We start from the raw sequence: 26,043 nt of genomic DNA, 5'->3' as shown, positions 1-26,043 counted from the left end.
TTATTGGTTGAAAAGAGAATGTGACCTCCTTCGAGGAGGAAAGCTTACAGAGTCCAAGAGGCAATTCTAGGGGACCGATCATAGAAAAGTGACTTTTATGCAAGATACCTTTTGTAGGAATTTTCCCTCTGGAGTCCATAAACTTGAGAAAAAAATTGTTTTTGATCACTCTCAATGTAATGGGTTTCTATTGTCATGTTATATATATTATTATGTAGTAATAATTTATAACATTATTCTGAGGGCTCCAGAGGTGTCACCAGATCCCTAAAGTGCTCCATGGCACAATATTGATTAAGCACCCCTTTTCTAAAGGGACTTCACGATGACAAAGTGAGACATACTCAAGAATAAGCTATGTCCGAGAGCAACTAGGCATAATCTGGTGCCACGTGGAGTCATCTGCATAGTGGGGGAGGGTCAGGTACCCTGGGAATGTGGCCTTTGAAACCTCTAGCAGCTGAGGTATCCTGGACCACTATGAACTTCTTGGTCCCCTCAGAACACTACCTCTTGTGCTCCTAAATCAAGCCAGCTATTAAGTCTAATAGAGACTGTGTAGAAAAAGACTTTTTTTTTTTGAGGTTGGAACAGAAGTGGGGTCAAGGGGAGACTCCACCCAAGCCAGCCCTCAAATCCATAATTCCACCTTTTTTTGTTGTTGCTGCCCAGAGCTCAAATATCCAGTTTGATGTAAATGCTTTTGTTAGGTTTAGAAAACAACCAACATCCCCCTCCCTGCCAGGGGACTGAGAACCTGAAGGCCACTTTTCAGCCTGATGGGCTTTCCAACAGCTGAGATATTAAAACACTGAAAAACGGGGTTTATAATGGAAATGCTGACAGACTATTAACTATAGCAGCACTGTGCTAATAAATGGAATGGCCTGTCATAATCTCTAGTTCATAAATATGCAAATACAAGGCAGGGGATTTGCTCCAAAGTATGTCTCTATAATTTTAACTGACCTTTACTGATACTGAATGAGCCTGTTGCTTCTGTTTTTGTGCATTAGATATAAAAACCCTGGAAATCCAGCTTGCTGGTCAAAAGTGTATAAAGTTGAAGCTGGCATCTCCCGAAACTCTTGGCTAAGACTCCATTGCCCTTTGGATGCTCATTCACCGTTGACGAATTCCTCTCCCTCTTCTACGCCTCCTCCTCTCTTCCCTTAGGTGGGAGGCAGAGATAGGGTAGGGAGAAACCAAACATCTTTAGCATCCCTCTCTTTCCCCCACCTCCCTTCCCTCTCACATCACTTCCACATGTCTGTGTACCTGCCCTGCCAAAAACCCATGGACACCTTCAAGGAGCCATTGGAGTTTTCTCCAGTTTCCTGCTTTTGGACCAAATGGGCAGCTGATCCAGTGACTTCATACTTAATAACTTCAATGTAATTTGTCCTGTGTCTTTCAGCACAAAGTAAAGAGTTGGATGGCCGACAGTTTCACAGATTTTTTTCCCCCTCTAACTATTTTAAGCTATTCAGTCTGGTGTCCAAACTATTGATGCCTGGCCAAATTGCCAGCCAGGGACAGATCTGTCCAATCCAGGAGCTAAATGAGTTAGTGAGAGTCAATCTGGTTTTTTCCCTTGCTGCTGGGGTTTCCTTGGGCCCTAGCCTCTCTGGCCTCCAGTCACACACAAAGCTATAGGCCTGGACCTATTGGCTTAGACAGCTTCCCATTTCCCTTGCCTCCGCCTGGCCCAACATAGCTGCTGAGAAGGGTCCTAGCTGGCCAGGGCCTCTCCTGCATTGTATTGAGGCACCTTGCCTTTCCTCACTGGAAAAAGGAAGACATCTTGGTCTTGTGTTTGCTGCTACCATCATGCATTAGGGACATGGAAGGGAAAGGAAAGTATAGAAACAAAAAGCGTGTCATCAGGGTTCAACGTTACTTCATTTTTTCCTTACTACCCAACAGTCTTGAGCATTTTTTGTCATTTTGTTAAGAGATCAAAGAGATATTCTTGGAGATGGATTGCTTCATCTTGTCCTTGCAGAATGAGAAACAAGAATGGAAGTGTGAGGGGAAGGAAGAAAGACAAAAGAGCAATCCCCCCCACCCCAGGTGCCTCTAAGACACCAGGCCCTTTCAGCCCCACTCTTTCAGTATTAGCATGCCATCAATGCATCATTTTTCAATTGGAAATGTGTTTCTAATACTATTCACTAAGGAGCAAAAAATCCTTGAATTCTTCTTAGGGTCAGTATTCAATTACAAGAAAAAAATGCAACAGATACAAGGTGGCCTGTACGATTAAGATAACTGGTATTTCATTGTAAATGATTAAATTAGTGGATGTAGTTTTAGCTTGAACTTTGCCATCCATAACAAAAAATGCAGATATTTTTCTGCAGTGTACATTGAAGGCCACTGGTAATCCAAACTGGCTTTCATCTTTTCTTTCTCTCAAAAGCACACAGAAGAGAAAGGTGTGCTCTGCAAATGTATAGGGGAGTTAATGCAGAGCCAGAGTGGGAAATATCCATATTGTAGCAAGCTGAACCATCCCTGAGTGGCTCCCTCGGCAAACTCCCTTGTCCTCATAAGAATGGGGAAAGAAGGCTAAGGGGGAGAAGGAGAGTCTATGAGGATAGAGCTCCGATAAAATTTTCAGAAAGAAACATGGCTCAAAACCTGAAGAAGATGGTTGGTTTCAAGTTTGTGATCAGGGCCTAGGAAGACAACTTCTCTAGAATCAAATATAAAGCCATCTGTTTGGTATTTACAGCTCTTCATAACCTAGATCCTTCCTCTCTATCTGTCCAGTTTTATCACAAACTTTGGGGCTGTTCTCTCAAATTTCCACTTGTACATTGAGTCCCCAGAGCTACTTATCCCTTCAGAGTTCTAGGTGACCCTGCAGCAGATGGGGAATGGTTTTCTAGTGCTATGCAACCTTGGAGACCCCACCAGTGTGCTTTCCTGCCACTGATTATCAGTGGAATAAATTAGTCATCCAGACTTAATTAGCTTTTAGAAATGGGGGAGGGAATCAAGATTAAGGCCAGGGCCTCTCCTCATCTCTAAGTAGAGATTCCTTCTCAGGGACTTGACTGGAAGGCTGGAATTCTAAGCTGCCAGATGTTGGAATCCCTTATTTCAAACTTTAATTATTTTCTGCAGGCCCTACAGGTCTCAATCAAATCCCTTAACAAATCTAAACAAATTTCCTGGGACAGTGGTTGAAATGTTGATTGATTCAGGGTGGTGTCCAGGCCTTGGTTATACCTGGTTCACGCCTTTGATTCAAAGGAAAGATGTTCTCACTCGACAAAGGTGCTAGGGTAGTATCTTGTTTTTTACTTTAAGTAGGGTGGGGTGAGTTAATGATTGACTCCTTTAAACCCAACCTTACCCAGTTTTCTTAGAGTTTACTCTCTTCTATGCATCATGAAATCCAGTTTACCTTGGCCTCCTTTCTGCTCCTCCCAGGTGGTATCATCTCCTGCCTCTGTGTTTTTGTGTTTGTCCCCTGTGCCTGAAATGCTGTCCTTTTAGTTTCTCTGGCTTCCTGGAGTCTCAACTTAAATGCCATGTAGTACAGGAAGACTTTTCAGGTGCACCTGGTTGCTACTCGCTTTCGCTCTCAGATTACCACCCATCTATTATTTATATGTCTGCATGTGACCAGTGATTTATATGAAAACTCCCCATCACGATGTCATCTTCTTGAGGGCCCACACTAGTCTTACTCTTCTTTCTTATCAACAGTGCCTTGCACATGGAAAGTACTTAATACTTTTTGATTGATTTTTTAAATCGAATCCAGCTGCTGGTTTTTCTCTTGTCTCAACAAACTTTATCTTCTTGTGTGTGAATCAATTCGCAGTCTCTTTCCTCACTGACAAAGGCAGACAGATTTTATGTGTGTGTCCATATATGTGCATATATGTATATATTTGTGAGTATATATATGTACATATGTGTATACATGTGTGTGTGTGTGTATGGAGCAGCTAGGTGGTGGAATGGATAGAGAGCTAGGCATGGAGTCAGGAAGACCTGAGTTCAAATCCAGCCTCAAATACTTACTAGCTGTGTAACCCTGGACAAGTCACTTAACCCTGTGTGTCTCAGTTGCCTCATCTATAAAATGAGCTGGTGAAGGAAATGGCAAACCGCTCCAGTATCTTTGCCAAGAAAACCCCAAATGGGGTCATGAAGAGTCAGACACAACTGAAAACGACTGTACAACAACAAACACACACACACGTACACATACTTACATATATACACATGCATATGTATGTGTGTATATATGTACCTTTTTTTCCACCCAGAGGGCCTGTTCACAATGTTCCAATGTGTATATTTTAGTGTTTTTTCTTTTGTTTCTGGCTTATTTCCGCCCAGATCAAGCTATGGTGATTTGTGTAATTGAGTCAATTCATTAGGGTCATTTGTGTTTTTGCTTCTTGGAATTGTAGGTTTCCTTTCAGGATCAGCTTAGATTCCCCCAGATTTCTGTTCTGGGGGAAGAGAATATAGCCCCTACCATATGCCAGCATGGTGCTAAGCACTTTTTTTTTTTTGGCGAGGCAATCGGGGTTAAGTGACTTGCCCAGGGTCACACAACTAGTAAGTCTAAGACTGGATTTGAACTCAGGTCCTCCTGACTCCAAGGCCAGAGCTCTACCCACTCCACCACCTAGCTGCCCCTCTAAGTACTTTTTACAAATATCTCATTTGGTCCTCACAACAATCCTGAGAGGTGGGTGCTATTATTATTCCTATTTTACAGTTGAGGAAACTGACAGACTTGGAGAAAAGACAGCTAATAAATATCCGAGGCTGAATTTGAATTCAGGTCTTCCTGACTCCAGTACCAGTACTCTATGTACCAACAGCTAGCTGTCTCTTCCAGTGAGAACAGCAGACAGGTATTAAGTAAGATGCAAGTCAGCAACTAGGCAAGATACACAACCTACTTGCTCTTTCTCCAGGTTTAATCTTGAATCACCTGCCACCTAACCATGGAAATTTTAGTTTCAAGTCACTGATAGGAAGTATCTTCACCAGAAAAAAAAAATCCAGTGTAGCTTTCAGCAAAAACTTGCTCTCCCTCTGTCCACATAGGTATCATATCTTTACCTGCAGGTGCTCTGCCCAAAGGAATGTCAGTTTTGATGGTTGAAACTTCACAAGATATCTTGGGGTTAAGGCTAGATTTCTTTCTTAAGGATCATGCCTTAAACCCAAATCACTCTGGCTTTCATAGATTGTCCCAGCCCAGGCCTCTCTTGGTCATTGTTTGAGTCCTGATGGCTCAGAGTGAATGTAAATAGTAATTGTTTCTGTTTTGACCAGAAACCTTGAAGATCTTCCCCTCCCACACTGGTAACTAGGTAAAAGAGGCCATTCTTTGACTCATTTCTTACCTAGCTTTTAATCACTGAACAGGGGTTGACTCGGCCAAAGTGAGACCTGGGAAAGACCTTAGCTTAAAAAGGCTAAGGTCTCTCCCTGCATCCAGGGCCATCTTCAGTCCTCCTGACCTATATGTTGCCACTGGACCCAGATAGCTTTTAAGGAGAAAGTGAGGCTGATTCACTTGCAAGTCATGGCATCACTTTCCTGCTGTCATGGTCCTCTTAGAGAATGAAGGACAAGCAAGAGCAACACAATGGCTAAACTTCAGAAATCAAGAATCTCAAAGAAAGAAAATTTACATGAAAACAGTCCCATTATCTGAGAACTTCAGAGAATGCTGCACAAACAGGGCTTGAAGATGATTAAAGAAAATCAGATCTTCATTATGGCTCTACTACTCCTGATAATTATCACTTTACTCACTATCAGAGCCACTGGAAAATTGCGCTACTTCTTTAGAATGTTCCTGTACATAGATTTTTGTCTGTTTCTTTTGAAAAATACGTACAATGTAAAGTTGTTCTTACTTTTCTTCCAAAATTCCAAATTTTGTCAGGACTTCTTGGTTTTCTTTGGGAGTTGCAGGCGAAGCATTTGATTGTTTTTGCTCCAAGACTAATAAGGATCGTGCTTTATGAGTTAAGAAAATCAACAGTGACAGAACACCCTGACACAGTTCAGTATTTTTTAAAGAATGTAAAATATTTTCCTCATAGTTGTAGTTTCTAAGGACTGTGTGTAGATGCACTTATTGTTGCTTTATTCCCCAAAGAAATGGGTCTCTAAATAACTAGGCTCATGTCCATGGCTTCTGAACTCCCCAGTGCAAGAATTTTAAATGCGCCAATTACAGCACATTTAAAGGGTGGGCAGTGTACCCTGAGAATCCAACTCTCCATTAGAAAGATGTCAAAGGAAACACATGAGGAATACCACGTGCCACAATGTTAGGATTCTTTATTTTCATTTTTATTGCACGTAAGATAATTTTGTATTTGTGACATAAGGTTTTTCATTTCTACATTTCATCCCCTCCATCCTCTAAATGAACTAATTTGAATGAATGAAAAAAAATTATTAAGCATTTGCTATGTCCTAGGTACTACTCCAGGTACTGAGTGTCCAAGTAGAAAAGCGAGACAGTCCCTGCCCTCAAAGAGCTTCCATGCTAAGGTGGGGAGGACAAGACTTAGAAAAGTGTCAGACAAGAAAATGAGTTATGATTTAGGCAGTCACAGGGATGGTGATGATGAAAGGAACCACAGGACATGCCATTGCTAAGCCCTTTTGCAGTAGCAATGGTAGTGCTCATATGGTTATTCTTCTCAGAGCAAGAACAAAAAAATGGGAGGAGAGGGAGGAAGAGAGTATATGGTGACTGGACATAGGGTAAGATGGCAAGAAATTAGCTGTATCCTAGTTTCTTGGTGGATGGCTAGATGGGATTTAAAGTTTGGTCTGGATGTGGAAGAAGAGAAGTATACCATTTCCTCTGGATAGGGATGATTTTTCTACATCCATCTATCTATCCATTCATTTATCTAACCATTCATTCCTTCATTTCTTCAATAAACATTTATTGATTGCTTACTAAGTGCCAGGCATAGTGCTAAGTGCTGGGGATATAGAGTACCACAGTTCCTACCCACCAAAGAACTTATTTTCTATATAAGAGGGGTTGGCAATGTGTATGCCAATAGTCATACACAAAATATATACACTGGAAGTACAGTTATTTTCATGAGGAGGTGGGCACAAGTAACCAGGGGAAGGGGGATTAGGAAAGGCATTCCACAAGGTTAGGTTTTCATAAAGTATCTCTGAAGCCAAATAATTCTTTTGATGACTTGGGCAGGAGACCTGGAAAAAAAAATGGATTCCTTAAAAACATGGACTCTTTAGCATCTTTCATTCTGTAGCATTCAACAAAATATTTACATGGAGGAATAAGAAATTCTATTTTAATAATGTTGAATTTGAGATGCCAGTGGGGTATCCAAATGAAGATACAGTATTTAGCAAGAAAGGCCAAAGTCTCTCACTGCTTCTGGGGCCATCTCCAGTCATCCTGATCTATATCTTGCCACTGGATGCAGACGGCTCCAGAAGAGAGAGTAAGGCTGGTGACTTTGCACAGCCCTCCCTCACTTAAAACCAATTCATTTGCAAGTCATGGCATCACCTTCTGATATCATGGTCCTCTTGAAGAATGAAGGACAAACAGTAACAACAGTACTTAGCCGATGAAGATGCTTTTCTCTCTGTAGGGGGAGATTCAAACTGGATATATGGATTTTGAAGTCTTCTGCATAGAGATAATAACTGAATTCATGGCTGCTGACAAAATCCACCAATGCATGTAGAGAGGCAGAGAGAGAAGGAGAGAATCAATGACAGAACCGTGGTGGATACCAAGGTTAATGGGCAGGTGATGAAAGATGGCCCAGACAAGTAGCAGTCAGACGGGTATGAGGAGATCCAAGAGAGAGTAAGGTCATAGAAGCCAATTTAGAAAAGAGTTTTTGACAGTGTAAAAAGCTGCAAAAAAAAAAAAATTAAATAGATTAAAGATGAGAAAAGGCCATTGGATTTAGCAATTAAGGGATCATTGGCAACATTGGAGAGAGCAGTCTCAATACAATGGTGGGTTCAGAAACTAAACTGTAAGAGCCTGAGAAGTGAGTAGCAAATGAGAAAAAAGAGGCCATGAGTATTGAAGATTCTAAGAGTTTGACTATGAAATGGAGAAAGATACAGGATGGTAGCTTAAAGGGATAGGAGATTGGTTTTAAAGATGGAGGAGAGTTGATCATGTTTACAGATCATGTATGAAATATCATTTCATGATTTTTTTATTTGCAAACCTTAAAGGGCTATTTAAATGTGAGTTGTCATTATCATCATCATTATCCATTTATTTATTTACCATTATTATTATTATTATGGAAAAAGCCAGTGGATAAGCAAAAATTGAAGATGTTCAAGGGGCAAGATTACAAAGAAGAGGGAGGAAATGAGATTAAGGATACAAATAGAAGGGTTGACCTTGGCGAAAATAGCTCCAAATATGGTCCTTTCTTCATTATCCAACATTGCTTCTCCCTCTTATACCAGCCCCCTGCACTCCCAAAAGCTAAGACCGTGAGGATTTAGCATCAAGAATGAGGAGTTTGAGTTAAAACTTCTTGAATTTTCTTGAGTTTGAGAGAAGTCAACATTTCTAGGTCAAAAAAGGAGGCATGGTGACACAGAGGAGACCCGAGGCTGACTTGTTGATCTGTGAGGACTTTTTTAATGCATTTTTAAGGCTGGTCTCTGCCTAATCTTCAACACTTGACCTTTCAGTCTGATATTCTTACGTATTATTAGATTGGATGATTAGTTATTAAATATACTGTCTCCAGTAAATAGGTAATTGTATAATGCAATGGCCCTTGGCTTTTCTGGGCCATGTACCCATGATATTTAGAGTTAGACCACTCCATCCTTTTTGTGCCAGAAGCATTTAACCCCTTGTGTGGATGGGAGTAGAAAGAAGAATTTCTAAATGGCGTGATGGATGGCCCAAGTGGAAGAGCCTCAAAAATCCACCTCTAGTCCATAGAAGGAAGGCAGAGGCCTGAGTGATTCCAGGGCTCTATTCTACATTTGTCCTTAAGTGTTAATGAAATCAGGGAAACGGTATATTCCCCGTGGCCAGCTCTGGCAATCTTTATGAAGTGACAAGTCTCCAAGCCTACGCACTGGCTAAGGGAGTGATCAAGCATTCAACAGCTGCCTTTCCAACTGTTTCCCAACCAGTTTTATGGTAAGATGCTGTGATTGGGAAGAAGTCCTTAATGGACTCCAACAGCCCTCATTTCTCCTTGATCATTTCTCAAATTGGAGGGCAAAACTAAGAGTAACTATAGTGGATAGAGAGAGTGCATTTATCAATTAATCAAACAACCAATGGAATGATTTAATCAAGTTTTCTTTTTTAAAATTTATTTTATTTTTAATTTATGGAATAAAATAAGCATTTCTGTGACATAGTACAAGAAAAGAGATGATTACACATGAAACTGCAAACTTGTCATATACAACTTGCTATGCCTTTTAAGCATATAATAATTATGTAAATTTCTTTTTTGTCCTTTTTTTCTTCCCTCTCCCTCACCCCTCCCTGCCCTAGAAATCGCTACTATTAGACACAAATAGGCATACATCCACATCCACATATGTATGTATATAAATGTAAAATTATTCTATACATATTTCTATTTATCAGTTCTTTTTCTAGATGTTTAATGAGCATTTGCCATGTGCCATCGTGTTAGATGACCATATGCCTATAATTTAATTTCTCTGAACCTCAGTTTCCTTATCTTCAAAATGGGGGAGAATAATACCAATTGCCTGCTCATGCCTACCTATTTTTCAGAGTTGTTATTTGGAAAGAACTTTAACATTGGAAGTGGAGAGTGGACTGAACGAGATAGTGGACTGAACGCTGGGTTTGGCATCTAGAGGACCTGGGTTTGAATCCTGTTTTAGACATTTACTAGTTAGATGACCCCAGACAAGTTATTTAACCTTTCTTTCACATGATGACAAAGGTAAGGCACTTCTTTGCAATGATTTCTCTCCTCTCAGTGATTTCTGTGAGTTGGGAATTTGGGGATCCCTGTTATTCCAAATGCTCTTGGATTCCATGTCCTGAGCGACCTCCAGAAGATCTTGAGGTTGATGATAGCCAAGGTGGTAGCATTGATTTGACTTGCTTGGCCCACGTTACTTTCTGTTTCTCCCTTAGGGTACCTTACTGCTTCTGTCACACTGGCTTGTTGTGTGTGGTAGGCTAGATATTAGAGATACAAAGGCAAGAACAAAACATCCCCTACCCTCAGGTAGCTTGCATTCTATTAAACAATCCTGTCACTTTTGTCCATGTTCTCTCATTGATCCTCCCTAGAAGGTCTAGCCATAATCATGGACTTCTTTAGCACAGGTCTCTTCGTTGCAAACGTGCCTCTTGCCATTGGCAAGTAATACTCCATTTGGTCTTGTGTGTGCAAAAGAAACTGTGTAATTGGCCCATACACCTGAACAGCAGATCAGCTTCCAGGGAAGGCATAGTTAAGTCCCAAACAACTCCTCAAACTTCTTTTAATCCCATTGCGATCCTATAGAGAGGGCAGCAGCTATAATGAATTGAGTTTCTTTTAAGTACATTTCTAGTTTTTACAGATTTATATAAAATTAAGATAGTTACCATGTCAAGATGATTGCTTTGGAGTAGAAAGGAAATGATGATCACGCACCCTGATATGTGAAGGGGCACTATCTGTGGTCCCAGACACAGGGATATAGAATGACCTATGGGCCCCAGAGAGGTAGCTTAGGCATTGAATTTAAAGAGAACTGGGGATAGCTAAGTCATACATAAGGATCCCTGTGAGCAGTGTATTGGTTTAGCTTTAAAATGTACATCTGCTTCAGGGCGTGTACTTGGGAATGGGCCTTGTGGGGCCTTCATATTTGACACCTCTGGTGAAGTGAATAGAGAGCTGGCTGAAGAATTAAGAAGAGTTGGATTGAAATCCTATCTCTGATGAAGTGATTATGTGACTCTGGACAACCTCTCAGGGCCTCAGGCAACTCTCTAAGGTTAGGAGTTGAAGAAAAAGGACTGATTTGCATCGGTGGAATCTCGGGTCCAGTCCAAAAAGAGAACCCAAATTATTTAGATTTTGATGCTGCCCAAGTATCAGAAACAAAGACCCCTTTATCCAAAAGGATTGTAAGTCAGGTGATGTTGAATTCAAATGGGTTGGCTTTTGAAAGAATCAATGGTCCATTTATTCAGACTGGGGAAAAAATGAATCCAGCTAATGTTCAACCCTGCGTGCATGTGTCAGAATCATAGCAGTTCAGGGTGGGAAGAAACCTTGGAGGTTTCCAATGCTCTTTCAGTTCAATGGGGATATATCTCAACGTCTGAGCTAAAGCACTAGCATTTGTATTGTCCTCAGGAGAGGATGAAATGAGTTACCATGGAGTCATACAACGAGGCGAAGTCAATCAAAAGCATTTATTATGCACCTACTATGCACCAGAAATTATGCTAGGCACAGAGGACAAAAGTGATTGTCCCTTTCCTTAAGAAGCTAATATTCTATCAGGAGGGACAAACGTGTCGATATAGATATATACAAAATACGTGAAAAAATATGAAATATATTAAAATATAGGAAAAATAAACACAAGGTAATAGAAAGGGGGCAATGGAAGTGCTAATGGTTGAAAGTGAGGTGAATTAAGAAAGACCCAGTATAGAAGGTAGAGTCTTGAAAGGAACCAGTGATTTTTCTGTTGTTGTTTGTTCTTTGTTTCAAAGAGACCAATGACATCACAGGTGATGGTTTGACTTGCTCATGAATTGGATTTAAGTGAGGCAGTGTTGCACAAAGTCATCAAGCTCACTCTCTCTTTCAGAGTCATCTAAGTTCATTGGTAGGACAAAAGTCAAGACTGGTGATGATTCTAAAAGGTAGAGGTAAGGGGGGGGCAGTATGTTCTAATTATGGGAAATGGGCATTGCAAAGTCAAGAAGACAGGAGATGCCTTATATTTGAGAAACATTAAGAAGTCCATTTTGGCTGAACTGTAGAGTTTGTGAAGGAGTAATACATAATAAGGAAAGGTAAATTGAGGCCAGATTGTGAAAAGCTTTGATTGGTTCTAGAGGCAATAAAGAATCATTGAAATTTATTAAATGGAGTGGGAAGATGAGTGGAGAGTCAGATCTATGCTTTAGGAAAATCAATTTGACAGCTTTGTGAAGGTTAGATTGAATGAAGAGAGATTTGGAGGTGGAGGGAAGACCAGTTGGGAGGTCACTGTCATAGTGCAGGCAAGAAATGATGAAGATCTGAGTTAGGGTAGAAGAGGAAGGATTCAAGAGATATTGGAGGGCAGAATCCATATGACTTGTCAAGTGATTGGATAAATGGTGTGAAAGGGTCAAAAGTCACACCAAAGGTATAAACCTGGGTGGTTGGAAGGATCATGTTGCCTGCAGAAAAAGGAAAGTTCAGAAGAGCAATGGCATTTCAGGGAAGGTAATAAGTTCTGTTTTAGACAGATATTGTTGATATGCCTATGGGATGTGCAGTTTAAAATATTTATTAGACAGTTGATGATTCAGCCCTGGAATTCTGGAGAGAAACTGGGGCTGGATATATAGGACTGAGGGTCATCGCTATAGGGATGATAATTAAACCCATGGGAGTTGATGACATCACTGAGTGAAAGAGCAGAATGAGAGAAAAATCGGAGACTTTAGAGCAGAAACTTTGGTAAGCTAGGGAATGTGATTTGGATAAGGACCAGCATAAGAAACTGAGAAGTGGTTAGACACTCCTTGGAAGAAAACCAAGAAAAGGTGATGTCACAAAAACCAAGAGAAGGGAGATTATCCAGGAGAAGAAAATGGTCAAAAGTGTTAATAAAGGTCAAGAAACATGAAGATTAAAAAGAGATATTCCATTTGGAAATTTGAAAATCATCTGTGCCTTTGGAAAGAGAAGTTTCATCAGAGGGATTAAGTTGGAAGCCAGGCTTTGAGTTCAAAAGTAGAGCAGGGCAAAGAGCTGTGAAAATGGTGTCAGAAGATCCTGGGAGAGTCCTATTTCTACCATTTACTAGCTGTGTGACTCTAGGCACATCCTTTAATTCCTGTTTTTCTCATCTGTAAAATAAGGGGTTGGGCTAGATAATCTCCTAAGTCCCTTCCAGCTCTGATGTTCTGTGGCTTTATGTTGCCTCCATTACCTGTGAACCTGTTTTTTAAAAAAAATAAACATCACCAAAGCCCTAATTGTCAATTTTGAAAGATTATAATGCACTCCCTGGAAAACATTCAGCAATATGAGAACCCTCAATTGTCCCTCCCACCCTGTCAGCCTACAGCTATTGGAAATGGTTCAGAAAATCTAGAGCTTTGGAAATATCTCCGGTTAATCTTTGGGGAACAGAGGAGTCTACTTATCACAGCCTCACTCTTCCAGATTCATCAAAGTCCAGTGGCAAAGACAAAAGTCTCTGTGGTATCACCAGATCCCCATATGATCCTCATAGTACATGGTCTTTAGACCCTGTTTTTCACCCTACTTATCTTCTTTTGGAGGTTCTCCAGTGTATAGATGTCCTCCATAAAAGGAGGTGCACAGAATTAGACAGTGCTGCAGGCATGGGCTCATCGGATCAATATGTAGCAAAATGATCACCTCCCTCTTTTGGGATTAAGTCAGTTAATAAACATTTATTAAGGGCCTACTATATGCCAGGCACTGTGAGTGTCCTCTTAATGTAGCTTAATTATTAGGGATCATTCTAAGATTGTGAAAAACGGTACTGCAGAGGATGGGAAAGGCAAAATGTCCCAATTTTTAAAAACACAGAAGACAATAGTCTTCAAACAATAAGCCAATGAGCTTGATTTTGATTTTTTGGCAAAATTCTAGATTGTATCGTCAAAAGGTGGGATAATGAACATACAGAAGGCAGAAGAAAGAGAGCTGGATTTGGAATGAGAACTCATGGGTTCAAAACCCTGGATCTTGTATCAGCTTTGATTGGTTGCCATGTTACAGAGGGATATTATAAACTTAAGCCAACTGGGCAGAATCGGCTTTAGGATGATTATGAACTTGAACCTGACACTACATGCAATATTTCATGCCCATAAGCCTCTGGAAAGAAGGGTGAGAGGTTTATTTTCATAACTTTTCTCCAGGGCTAAACTTGGTCACTATGATTACATAGAATTCAATTTCTTTTTTTTTTTGGTCATTATTATTGTTGTTCATTCCAATTACATTGTTGTACACATCGTGTACATTATTTTCCTGGTTCAGCTTACTTCATCTGGCATCAGTTCTTACAAGTCTTCCCATGTTTCAGTCCTTTGTAGTCATTGTTTCTTATAGCCCAGTAATTTTCCATTATATTCACATACCACAATTTTTTAAAGTCATACCTGAATCAGTGTAGATCCATCTATCTTACAGATATTATGTGACTTGTACTTTAAAACAATACATTATTTTTGACATTGATGCAGTTTGGTCTGCCTTTCTTTTTTTGGGGGGGAGGAATTCCAGGGATAAGGCACTAGTAAAGACACAGAGAGGGAGAAAGCACAGAATGTATTTGAGAAAGGCCATAGAGTTTATGATATGTGAAAGGAGGTGAGATGGTCCCTGTCCTGAAAGAACTTCCAATCTAGTTGGAGGGAGAGAATGAAAGCAGTAGAGAACAATTAAATGCTCAACTGAGGAGAACTTGAAAGTGTAAATTCAGAGAAAGTAGAGATCCAGGTGTGTTTGTTGGAAGATGTGAAACATACACTGGCCTTGGAGGCTAAATAGGATCTGCATAGGTGGCTGAGAAGTAGATGGGTTGTAGTATGAACAAAAGTATGGAGGTGCTCGTGGTGCAGTGGACTCAGCGAGAAGATAAGTTTGATTAGTGCTGAGTTTCTTGTTGGAAAGTAGTGTATGATTATTTTGTATTAGCTTTGTATAGATTTCATTTTGATTTATCCATGCACATATCATTTCCTTCATTAGAATGTCACCTCCTAGAAGGCAGGAACTGCTTCATCTTTGTCATTGTATCCCGGGCAATTTTGAATTGAATCTTTGAATTGAAAGGTAAACTGGGGTGAGATTATGGAAGCCCTTGAAAGCCAGAGAAGTTTAGGCTTGATATGATAATATTGGTGGTCCTTTAGTAGGAATGACTTTATTAGAGTTAGTTTTTAGGAAGATCAATATGGCAGAAAAGGGAAAGAGAATTGGCTCTGAAGTCTTGGGACCTGGGTTCAGATTCCACCTTTGTGTTCATTGCTATATGACTTTGCACAGATCAAATAATTTAATATCTCTAGTCCTCAATTACTCATCTATAAAATGAAGAGGTTGGACTAGATTGCCTCTGTCTTCCAGCTCTAGAACTCTGACCATCCCCCTATGATTCTCCCAGTCCAGGCAGAGGTAATGCAATAGTCCAAGCATGAAATGATGAATGCTTAGTGAGATAACAGTAGAAATAGAGAGGAGGGGTGGGTTTTTGAGATAATGCACAGGGATGAAACAGTAGGACTTGGTGGCAGATTGACTATTGGGATAAAAGGAGATGGATGAGTCAAATCTGAGTTTAAATTGTTTAGTCTAGGAGAGTGAAAGAATAAGAGTGGACAGAAATGAGAGAGATGAAAAGGGGAGTTTGTTTTTTTAGGAAAAGATACTAAATTTAGTTTTCCCATTCAACAAATATGTGTTGAACTCTTATTTTAGGAAAATATACTGTGGTACACCATCTTAATTTTTTGGGGGGGCTTTTGCATTATGATTTAACTTTTTCTTTTATTTGTTTGCTTTATTTATTATTTTTGAGCATTCATTTCTAAAAAAATTGAGTTCCAAATTCTCTCCTCTCCTACCCCTTCCCTACCTATTGAGAAGGCAAACAATATATCAATTATACATGTGAATTCATGCAAAATGTATTTCCATGTTAGCCATGTTGCCAAAAAGAACCAATAAAGAGCAAGAAACATAGAGAAGGAAAAAAGTATGCTTCCATCTGCACTCAGAGTCCATCAATTCTATCTCTGGAGGTGGATAGCCTTTTTCATCATGGGTCCTTTGTAATTGTCTTGGATCATTGTATTGAGGAGAATAGCTAAATCTTTCACAACTGATCATCACTACAGAATTGCTGTTACTGTGTACAATATTATGTTTGTTCTGCTCGCTTCACTTTGCATCAGTTCATATAGACTTTCCCAGGTTTTTCTGAAACTATCCTGCTCATCATTTGTTACAGCATAATAGTATTCCATCACAATTTGTATACCACAACTTGTTCAATCGTTCTTCAATTGATGGGTATTTCCTCAATTTCTAACTCTTTGCACCACAAAAATGACTGCTATAAATATTTTTATATGTTTTTCCCTTTTCTTTGATCTCTTTGGGATATAGACCTAATAATGTTATTGCTTGATCAAAGGGTATGCATAGGTTTATAACCCTTTGGGAATAGTTCCAAATTGCTCTCCAGAAGGGTTGGACCAGTTTACAATTTCATCAATAATACATTAGTGTCCCTATTTTTCCACGTCCCCTCTGTTTTGTCACTTTCCTTTTCTGTCATGTTAGCCAATCTGACAGGTGTGAGGTAGTACATCAGAGTTGTTTTAATTTGCATTTCCCTAATCAACAATGAGTGAGCCTTTTTACATGTGACTATTGATAGCTTTGATTTCTTCTTCTGAAAACTACCTCTTCATAACCTTTGACCATTTAACAACTGAGGAATGGCTCTTATTTTTATAAATTTGACTCAGTTCTCTACATATGAAATGAAGCCTTTATCAGAGAAACTTTCTGTAAAACTTTTTTCTGTTGTTTTTTTTCTCTTCTGTTGAGAGAATGATCTCTAGAATAAAAATAACAAGACAAAAATATTGACTACCTCGAAAACCAAGATAGTTTAGGAAATAGTAAGAGAGCAATTAGATAAATGAATTCAAATCATGTGATTCAGATGAACTACATCCTTGTGGGCTAGTCACTGTGCTAAGCGTGGAGGATACAAATATAAGCGAGCAAGAAAGTCCCTGCCCCAAAGTAGTTTGCATTCTATTAGGAAAGACAACACATGGGGAGGGGTGGCCAGAGAGGGGTATTTTGGATAGAGAATGCAAAATGAATGGTGACTGGAGCTACAGGGCATTCAATTGATGTCTTTTTCAGAAATTGTACTTTTGATTTGATCAGTATTTTCAGAGCCAGAGTTGGAAAATGGACAGAGGGTGGAGGGGAAGAGGAAAATACAGTCTTAGGTTACATTAAAAGAGACTTTAAATCAGTACTGGGGAGACGAGAATTAGCTAGTGTTTATTAAATGTCTACCATGTGTCAAGCACTGTTCTAAGTGCTGGAATCCTATTGTATTCTATTCTCATTACCTTGTTCCTCCTCCTCCTTCTCATTATCATAGCTAGCATTTCTATGGTGCTTACTACATATCAGCCATTGTTAAGTGCTTCATAATTATTATGTCATCTGATCTTCATAACAACCCTGAGAGGTAGGAGCTATTTTTATCCCCATTTTAGAGATGAAGAAACTGAGGCAAACAGGGTTACGTGACCTGCCCGGGGTCACACAGCTAATAAGTTGCTGAGGTCACCTCAAGTCCTCCTGATTGTAGGCTGAGCACTCTATCCACTCCTTCTCCTACCTATTTCAGTACCTCTCCAGTCCACATTTAGAGGTTTGTGTTCAGTTCTTGGTGGTTCATTTTAGAGAAAATATCTATAATTTAGAGGATATCCAGAAGTGGGTAAACAGGATCATGAAATGTCTCAATCTCATGTCACGTAAAGATAGGTTGAAGAAACTAAGGCACGCTCAGTCTGGGTAAGAGAATAAATACTAAGTGGGCAGAATATCAGTTGTCTTCAAATATTTGAAGGAGAAAAAGGATTAGATTAGCACTCAGCCCCTGGGGTCAACACCAGGAGCATTGGGTTACATGGAGGCAGAATTGGGATTCCATAAACGGAAAGATCCTAACAATTAGAGTTATTAGAATGTAAAGTAAGCTGCTGTGCTAGGCAGCAGTTACCTCCTCTCTGGAGCCCTTCAGTCAAAGGCTAGAGCATCATTTAACAGGTATCATGGAGAGAGGGCATTCCTGTTCAGGGCTTTGAGGTTTCTTGCAGCCCTAAGATTCTGTGATTTAAAACCATTGCTCATGAGCCCCCACTGATATGTTTACTTTTTTCTCATCAGTCAAAGAATGCAATGAAGATAAGGCAATAACAAAACATTCTCCACATAAATCTGGTCACACACTTCCTAGAGTATGTTCACTATTAGTTAGAAGAGTATATATAGAGAGAATATGCAAAGAAGGCATGGTTTTTTGTGTGTGAGGCAATTGGAGTTAAGTGACTTGCCTAGGGCTGGATTTGAATTTAGGTCTTCCTGACTCAAAGCCCAGAACTCTACCCACTGTGCCACCTTGCTGCCCTTGGAAGGCATACTTTTTAAGAGACTATTGTGAACAAATATATATATGTAGAAGAATAATTCATGCATAGTGCTGTAAGGTCACTGACATGTCAACATGTTTTCATGTTGGGTCAGCACCATGCTATGGTCTTTGAGAGATATTTTATTTCTGTCAGTCACTGTTTCTTTTCTTGCTGGTCTTAGGTGGCTGCTGCTTAGCAATGCTTTCCCAGTCCTGCAATGGCTGCTAGGCATGGTTCCATTGGGCCATGGAATTGTTGAGTTTCTATTGGTTTCCAGTTTCTGTTTTCAGCTGAGGTCTGACCTCTTTCCCAAGAGAGAAGCAGTGGGCTTGGCTATTCCCTTTTTAGCCTACAACTCAGAGGCTTCTACCTCCTCTCACCCCACGACTCTTTTAGAAAGGCAAAAATCTCACAGATCCAGTTTTTGAACTACAAGAAAAATCCCTCAATGTATTGTCCTCCCATAAGCATGAGAGTGTTATCTGTCTTTTTCTCCATCAGAGACTTGGCAGGAATTGAAGTTTCCTCTCCAGAAGGAGATTTCTCTCCATAGACACTAAGGTCTTTGAAACATAGAGCTATCTTAACTGAATAGTACCTTCAGGGTTAAATCTAGCTTTTAAACCTTGATTTTCTTCTCACCAAGGCCTCACTCTGACCAAACGTTCCTTGTCCCTGCTAAACAGCCTCCAGTTAACATCAGCTTAAAGGTTATCTTTCCAGCAAACCTTTCTTAAGAGTTTCAGAGTTAGCTGCTCCACCCCTAACCCCCACCCCAGTTTCTCAACTCTGACTTCATGCAAGGCACCAGAAGTAAACAAACTGGGGACAAGGTCAATGTCTCCCTCCTGTCTAGCCACATTCCTGCTTTTGATTTTCATATAAGCTGCCTTGTATTTGGTTGGAGGCATGGGTGTTAATGGATGGACAGCGCCCTGCCCTCCCTGCCCAAGATTCTGTTCTTGTCTAGGCAAGATCACACTTGCTTTTCTACGGGTTGAATGAGATTGGGAAATACTACCTTGGTGTATGTCCTTAGAAAGCAGGCTGTAGGTTGAAGGAAATTTAAAATAACTCGGTTGATTCTATCGATCACAGAACTCCTAAAGACTTAGAATTTGTTTTCAATCTCTCATCCACTGAACTCATTCTTGACTGGATAATATTGAGTTATTCCTAGGCACATTCGTAGATAAAAACTTCCTAATTTGCCTCCCTGTTTGTTAGCTTAAAAGCCTACCTTCTTTAGCCTTCTGTCCAGTCATTAAAGACAACCAGGTCATTAGGAGGGAATCTGTTTCTTTTTCTAAAAACAAAACAAAACAAAACAAAAAAAGAAACACAAAAAAACCGAACCATTGATACCTTTTGTTTTTTGATCATCTACATTTCCCAATATATCTCTTCTTGTTCCCCTTCCCATCTCTTATGAAAAGAAGGGGAAAAGAGTTCAATAAAACGAAACAACCTACTGAAAAAGTCTAACCTTATGTGTATTATTCTCCACCTCTGAAAAAGAAGTAGGGAGAGTAATTTTCTCGTACCTCTTCTTTGAGATCAAGTTTGGCATTTATAATTTCATAATATCCAGCTTCAGTTGTTTTGTTTTTGTCCTTTCCATTTATATTGTTGGAGTTGTTATGTGTCTTGTTTTCCTGAGGAAATATGTTTCTACCCGAGATACCTGGCTATTCTCCATCACATTAGTAGTTGAAGGAGATTGAATATATAAATGTCAACTATAAATGTCAACTTATTGTCATTGTACATTGTTCTTGCCCATATACATGACCCCTTTTACAAGAATATGGAAACTAACTTAAATAGATCCTTATCAATTGGCCCAAAGTCATTCATAAGTTTCTCCTCCATTCCCCCCCCCCCCAACCTCAGACACACCTTAGAACTAAGGATTTTTGCATCCAAGGCAAGTAACAAACTATAACTGGGATGAGTGGCATGGGACAAGCTTTCAGTTTGGTTACGGGTGGAACATTGCCCCATGGGGATGACTTAGAGACCATGAGGCCCTGGCACAATGCCAATCCTGGAAAGGTGAGGTTGCAATAAGGGGGATGGTGGAGAAGCAGGCAGGATGGGATAAGAGCTTACTCTATCCTCCATTTACTAGCTTTCTATTTTAACTAATGGTTCTTGATAATTAAGTGATAAGGTTTTTTTTTTCCTCTGCTGCTAGAAGACTTTAAGTACTGTCAATGCTCTCCAAATTCAGCACCTTGAGATAAGGTCCTGCTTACCCTACCTTAGTTATATATCTGGACTCCATAAAGCTTACTCTTTCTTTGCCTATAGATAGTCTAATTTTTAAAAATTGTGTAAACATTTTCCTTCCTATGTTTTGGATCAAGAGGAGCAGAACAAAGAATAAACATGTATCTTTCTTGGAATATAGAATATGTAAGGATTGGCGTATATGTACCTTCATTAATGCCATTGACTACGGTTAGTCTGGGATCCTGTAGTGTTAATGAAGTATATTTGTAAGTGAACCAACATCTGAATCAACATCAATGCATGGGACATTTTCAGTTTTGGATTGGGATCCTTCCTCCTCTGCACACAAAATACCAAAATGAAGCATACATACATACATATGCATATACATATACATATACATATACACATACATATACATATACATATACACATACACGTACATGTACACGTACATGTACATATACATACATACATACACACATACATACATGTACAAATGTATGTATTTAAACAAAGGGAGGATCCCTTACTTTTAAACTCTAGGCAACTTTGGCTTCTTTTGTAATAACAATCTAAACTCATCTTCCAGTTATCCCCATCTCCACTTCAGCAGAACGCCTGCCAGTCCACATGCCGATAGAACTGGAAATGATTTTATTTATATCTTCCTTGTTAGTGGTGCAGTCTATGTACAAACAAAACAATGTTATTCTTATCTTCTCCAAAAGTTTAATTCATTTGCAATTAAAAGCTGGGGGAGAAGAAGGTGGTGGTGGGGGCGGGCACAAGGAAGAAGTTTATCCTGCTCCAGTATCCGGGGCCTGAATGATGGGTGACAGCCATTCTTCCCCAGAGGTAACAGCACTGCCATCCAACTAATTGCTGCTCTGTCTTATTTTTAATAAGTAGTTACCCGTGTAAGGATTATCCTGCCATAATTAAATAAAGCAATGCAGTCAACAAGCCCTTCAAAAGTATATTGTTAAAACCTGCCATCCACTAGCTCTTGCCAAAGCTAGTTCCTACACCCTCTGTCCACACTCATATCCTCATTTGTTGCTGGCAGAGGCTCTCATTCCAAGCCAAGCTTCTGACTTTTTTTCAGCAGGGTTATTAGCAGAAAGAACTGGAGGTAATCACAGGAAGTCAGGACCACAGTCTTGAGCATGATACAGCAGGTCCTCACTTTTGGTTGCTGGACTCACCTAGTTCCCTTGGCATGCCTTTGTTGGCCACCAAAGACTTCTATGACCTTCAGGTGGCTTCTTTAGTTGACAGATGCTGGCATATTGTAGTGAAGTGGAATACTCTGCTGGCCCATGAACAGAGTGGATGTATCAGGACCTATGAAAAATAAAGACTCCTAGAGGAGGAGGCTCTGAAATTGATGTAGGACAGAGAGTTTGGAACTTTGATGCTGCCTTCTTGATTTCGCTGCTGACTCATCACTGGATTGTGGGTAAGTCACCTAACCGTTCTATGGACCTTGGAGCCCCCCATTAAGTGGGTAGAGGATTCTTCATTGAACACCACAAAATTCATTCTTTCATTCATCCATTTATTCATTCATCCTTTGAGGGCTAACAGACCTGAAGTTGAAAAAACATTCAGTGAAAAAAAAAATCAGTCATATCATTTAGAGAGAGCTCAATCTGGCTGCTTCACTGAACGTACCCTCCTCAACCAGTGGCTTTGATATTGGGGACTCATTCTGCTAGTGCTGCAAATATACTTTGTGTTTAAAACAGCAAGTCAAGCAAGTTTGGCATTTCAGAAAATAGATCGTCTGGTTGCTAGAATTACACTTTGCGCACAGTGGGTACATAATAAAGATCTGTTGTATTAAGTAGAGTTGCATGAAAACTTGAAAATTGGCCACAGGATTTGAAAAGGGAGGAAGATAGACCCAAAATAAATTATGTGTTAGGCACGTATGAATCTGACTTTTTTTTAACAGATCCATGGAAACTCCCTTTTCTGATGAAAACTTGCATCTTAGCTATGATTCATAGACTTAGAGATCTGTGGTTTCATCGACATAAGAAGTGTGGCAATTCCCTCCTCCAAAGCAGATCAGCAATTGGACTATGACTTCATAGCTTAGTCAGTTGCCTGAGGCAGGCAATTTAAGTGACTTGCTGGGGTCCCAAAGCTGATATGGGTCAGAGGCAGGAATTGAACCCAGGTCTCTCTGATTTTGCCTGACCCTTTATTCACTAGGCCACACTGCCTTGCTGAATTTGAAAGAATGCAAAATAACACTCAATGCAAAAAACAAAAAAGGAAAAAATCCCCAACAAACCAAACCAAACCATACCCCACAGTTCTTCTCTAGGCTCCTGACATTATTTACAAGACAGTGCAGTGCCCCAATGCTGACTGAGCAATGTACTTCACACATAAAAAATACTTAGTTAAATATGCCTCCCCCAGCACTTTGTACCTTACATAACACTTCTTTTGCACCTCTTTTATACTTATCATTTATTACACTTATTTGTGTAAGTGTTCTATCTGACTACTAGACTGCAAGCTTTACTGTCAGCCAGCTCACAGTCTAGAAGTCTTATCTAAATGTTGTATCTCAGCCAGGCCTAGCTGTGTGTTGATTGCATGGTATATATTAAATAATACGGAATCATGGATAGTGATGGACCTGGTGTCAGAAACCATGTCTCCTCTATTTTGAAAACAAAACAAAACAAAACAAAAAAACAAGCCTTCACTTGATCCTTTCATCCCCATTAACTATCATCCTATATCTCTTCTGCCCTTTGTGGCTAAACTTCTTGAAAAGGTCATCTACAATAGGTGCCTTCCCTTTCTCTCCTTTTTACTCTCTTCTTAACTCCTTATAATCTGGCTTTTGACTGAACCGTTTCACTGAAATTGCTCTCTCCAATGTTACCAAGGATCTCTTAGGTGCCAAATCCAATGACCTTTTCTCAGTCCTCATTCTCTTTGACCTTTCTGCAGACTTTGACACTATTGATAACTCTCTCCTCTTTGATACTCTCTCTTCACTAGGTTTTTGGGACATTACTCTCCCCTGGTTCTCCTGTTTTTCTGACTTCTCCTTCTCATTCTTCTTTGTGGGATCTATACCCAGATCATGCCCTCTGACCGTGGTGTCTCTCAGGGTTCTGGGTGTCCTGGGTCCTCTTCTCCCTTTATACTACTTCACTTGGTGATCTCAGCAGTTCCCATGGATTATCTTTATGCTGATGATTCTCAAATCTACCTATACTGCCTCAACCTCTCTGCTGATCTCCAATCTCACATCTCCAATTGCCCTTCATATATCTCAAACTGGTTGTCCAGTAGATGTCTTAAACTCAATATATCCAAAACTGAACTATTTCCTAAAACTAAAAATTTCCACCTCCCGCTACCTTCCCTATGACTGTAGAAGGTAATATCACCTTCCCAGTCACTCAGGCTCACGACCTAGGTGTCATCCTTGACTTTACTAACTCTCTCAACCCTTTCCCTCCTTTTCCAATCTGTCCTCACAGCCTGCTGATTTCACCTTTTCAATATCTCTTGAATATGCCTCATTTTCTCTTCTGACACCGCCACCGCTCTGGGACAGGCCCTCATCATTCTAATGAGGATGACAACACATAAAAAACAAGATATGAAAGGGTACAGGAAAAGAAATGATGTGGAGCTTTACGGGAAGTTGGCATGGAGTCATGGTCCCAGCCAAGATGAAGTAAAGGCTCACCTGTCAAAGCTCGTCATTCCAGGGGCAGAATTAATGATGATTCCAGTGTGGGAAGGGGGAGTTGGGAATGATGGCCAGAGTGCAGGCAACAGAGTTTGGAGATGGCCAGGAAGTGAAATGATCTCCCTGAGCCTCAGTTTACTCCTCTGCAAAATGAGGATAATAAAATGGCATCAATCTCACTGAGTTGTTGTAATGATAAAATGCATATAAAGTACACATTTTTGGGGGGCGGTAATTGGATACTCAAGCCTATATATAAACCTGTCTTAGATTTAAGAACTCTATAATCTAGATTCCTACCCATCAAAGCACTATAAAGGAATATTCCTGTGTTTGTGATACATCAGATCAGTAGTAAACTGATTTTGAGACTGCTTGTATTTCCTAGGGCATCCTTGGTGAACCCTTTGGGGACACTCAAGAAAGATGCAGCCTTTAACTTAAAAACCCTCTGCATAATGAGTGGGATCAGAAATTTACTAATAGTAATAATGATAACGATAATCTCAAAAGAGGTTCATCGAGTCTCATCAAGCTATTAGTGATTCCTCTTTGGGTCTAATGATCATATCAATTCTGAATCTACCTAACTATCTTATGGTCTCTAGCTCGTCTCCTTAGCTTGACCACAAGGGTAATGAGATTTTGTTAAATGCTCTGCTAGAATCTAGATAAGCCCTATCCCCAACATTCTCATGACTTACCAATTTAGTAACTGTCAAAATATTGAAATTTGGTTATTCTGCCATGACTTATTTGTAATAAAGCCATAGTGGATTTTTTTTTTTTTTTGGAGACTGTCCTTTTTTTTAGATTTTCTGAAAATCCCTTTAATAACAGGTACTGGAAATTTGCCAGGAATCAAATCCAAGATCCTTGGCCTATAGTTTGAATAGTCCTCTCTCTTCCTTCATTTTGAAAACTGACACATTTGCTCTCTTCCAGTCTTGTGGTACTGTCCTACTCCTCAGAGTCTTTCACAAATCTCTAATGACCCATTCTAGAAGCACCTGGAAGTTGTTCTCCTGAGTCTGATGAGTCAGAGTTATCAAGGGCAGGCAGCTAGGCTGTCTCTTACTATCTCCCCACTAACCTCCAGTATCAAGTCCCTAATAGACATTTTTGTCTTGTCATTCTCTTTGGCAGAACTGCTCCCTCCTCACAACCCTGCCCCCCTTTGCCCCCACAACTTTTAAAAAAACGGGAGGAAAATAAGAATTGAGTCATACTCTGAAGAATTGATTGTCTCCATTCCATTTGTTGGAGCAGGGACCCTTCTCTGATTTCCCAAATTTGGTAAGTCCAGTTCATGCAGTGTGTAAAGACTGATGTGTGGGTAACAGTGATTAATGTTTTGGGGCATATGGTTCTCTTAAGCTCTAGATTTGTGATGCTGAGTTGGAATCAACCATCAATCAGACTGTTTCTGCTTCCGTATATGTACTCTCAGTCCAAGGATAGCCTGCCATGCAAATGGATACATAACAAACCAAAGGAAAATAGAAGACAGTCCCATGAGTTAAGCAGTTTTAGTAAGAAAAGAAATTTTCCCTCCCAAGGATAATGAGGTTATGATTTTAAATTTGGACAATTTTTTTCT

The sequence above is a fragment of the Vombatus ursinus genome, unplaced genomic scaffold (genome assembly GCF_900497805.2).
Source record: "Vombatus ursinus unplaced genomic scaffold, bare-nosed wombat genome assembly UNPS02015035.1, whole genome shotgun sequence".
Taxonomy (NCBI): domain Eukaryota; kingdom Metazoa; phylum Chordata; class Mammalia; order Diprotodontia; family Vombatidae; genus Vombatus; species Vombatus ursinus.
Note: the sequence above shows the minus strand (reverse complement) of the source record.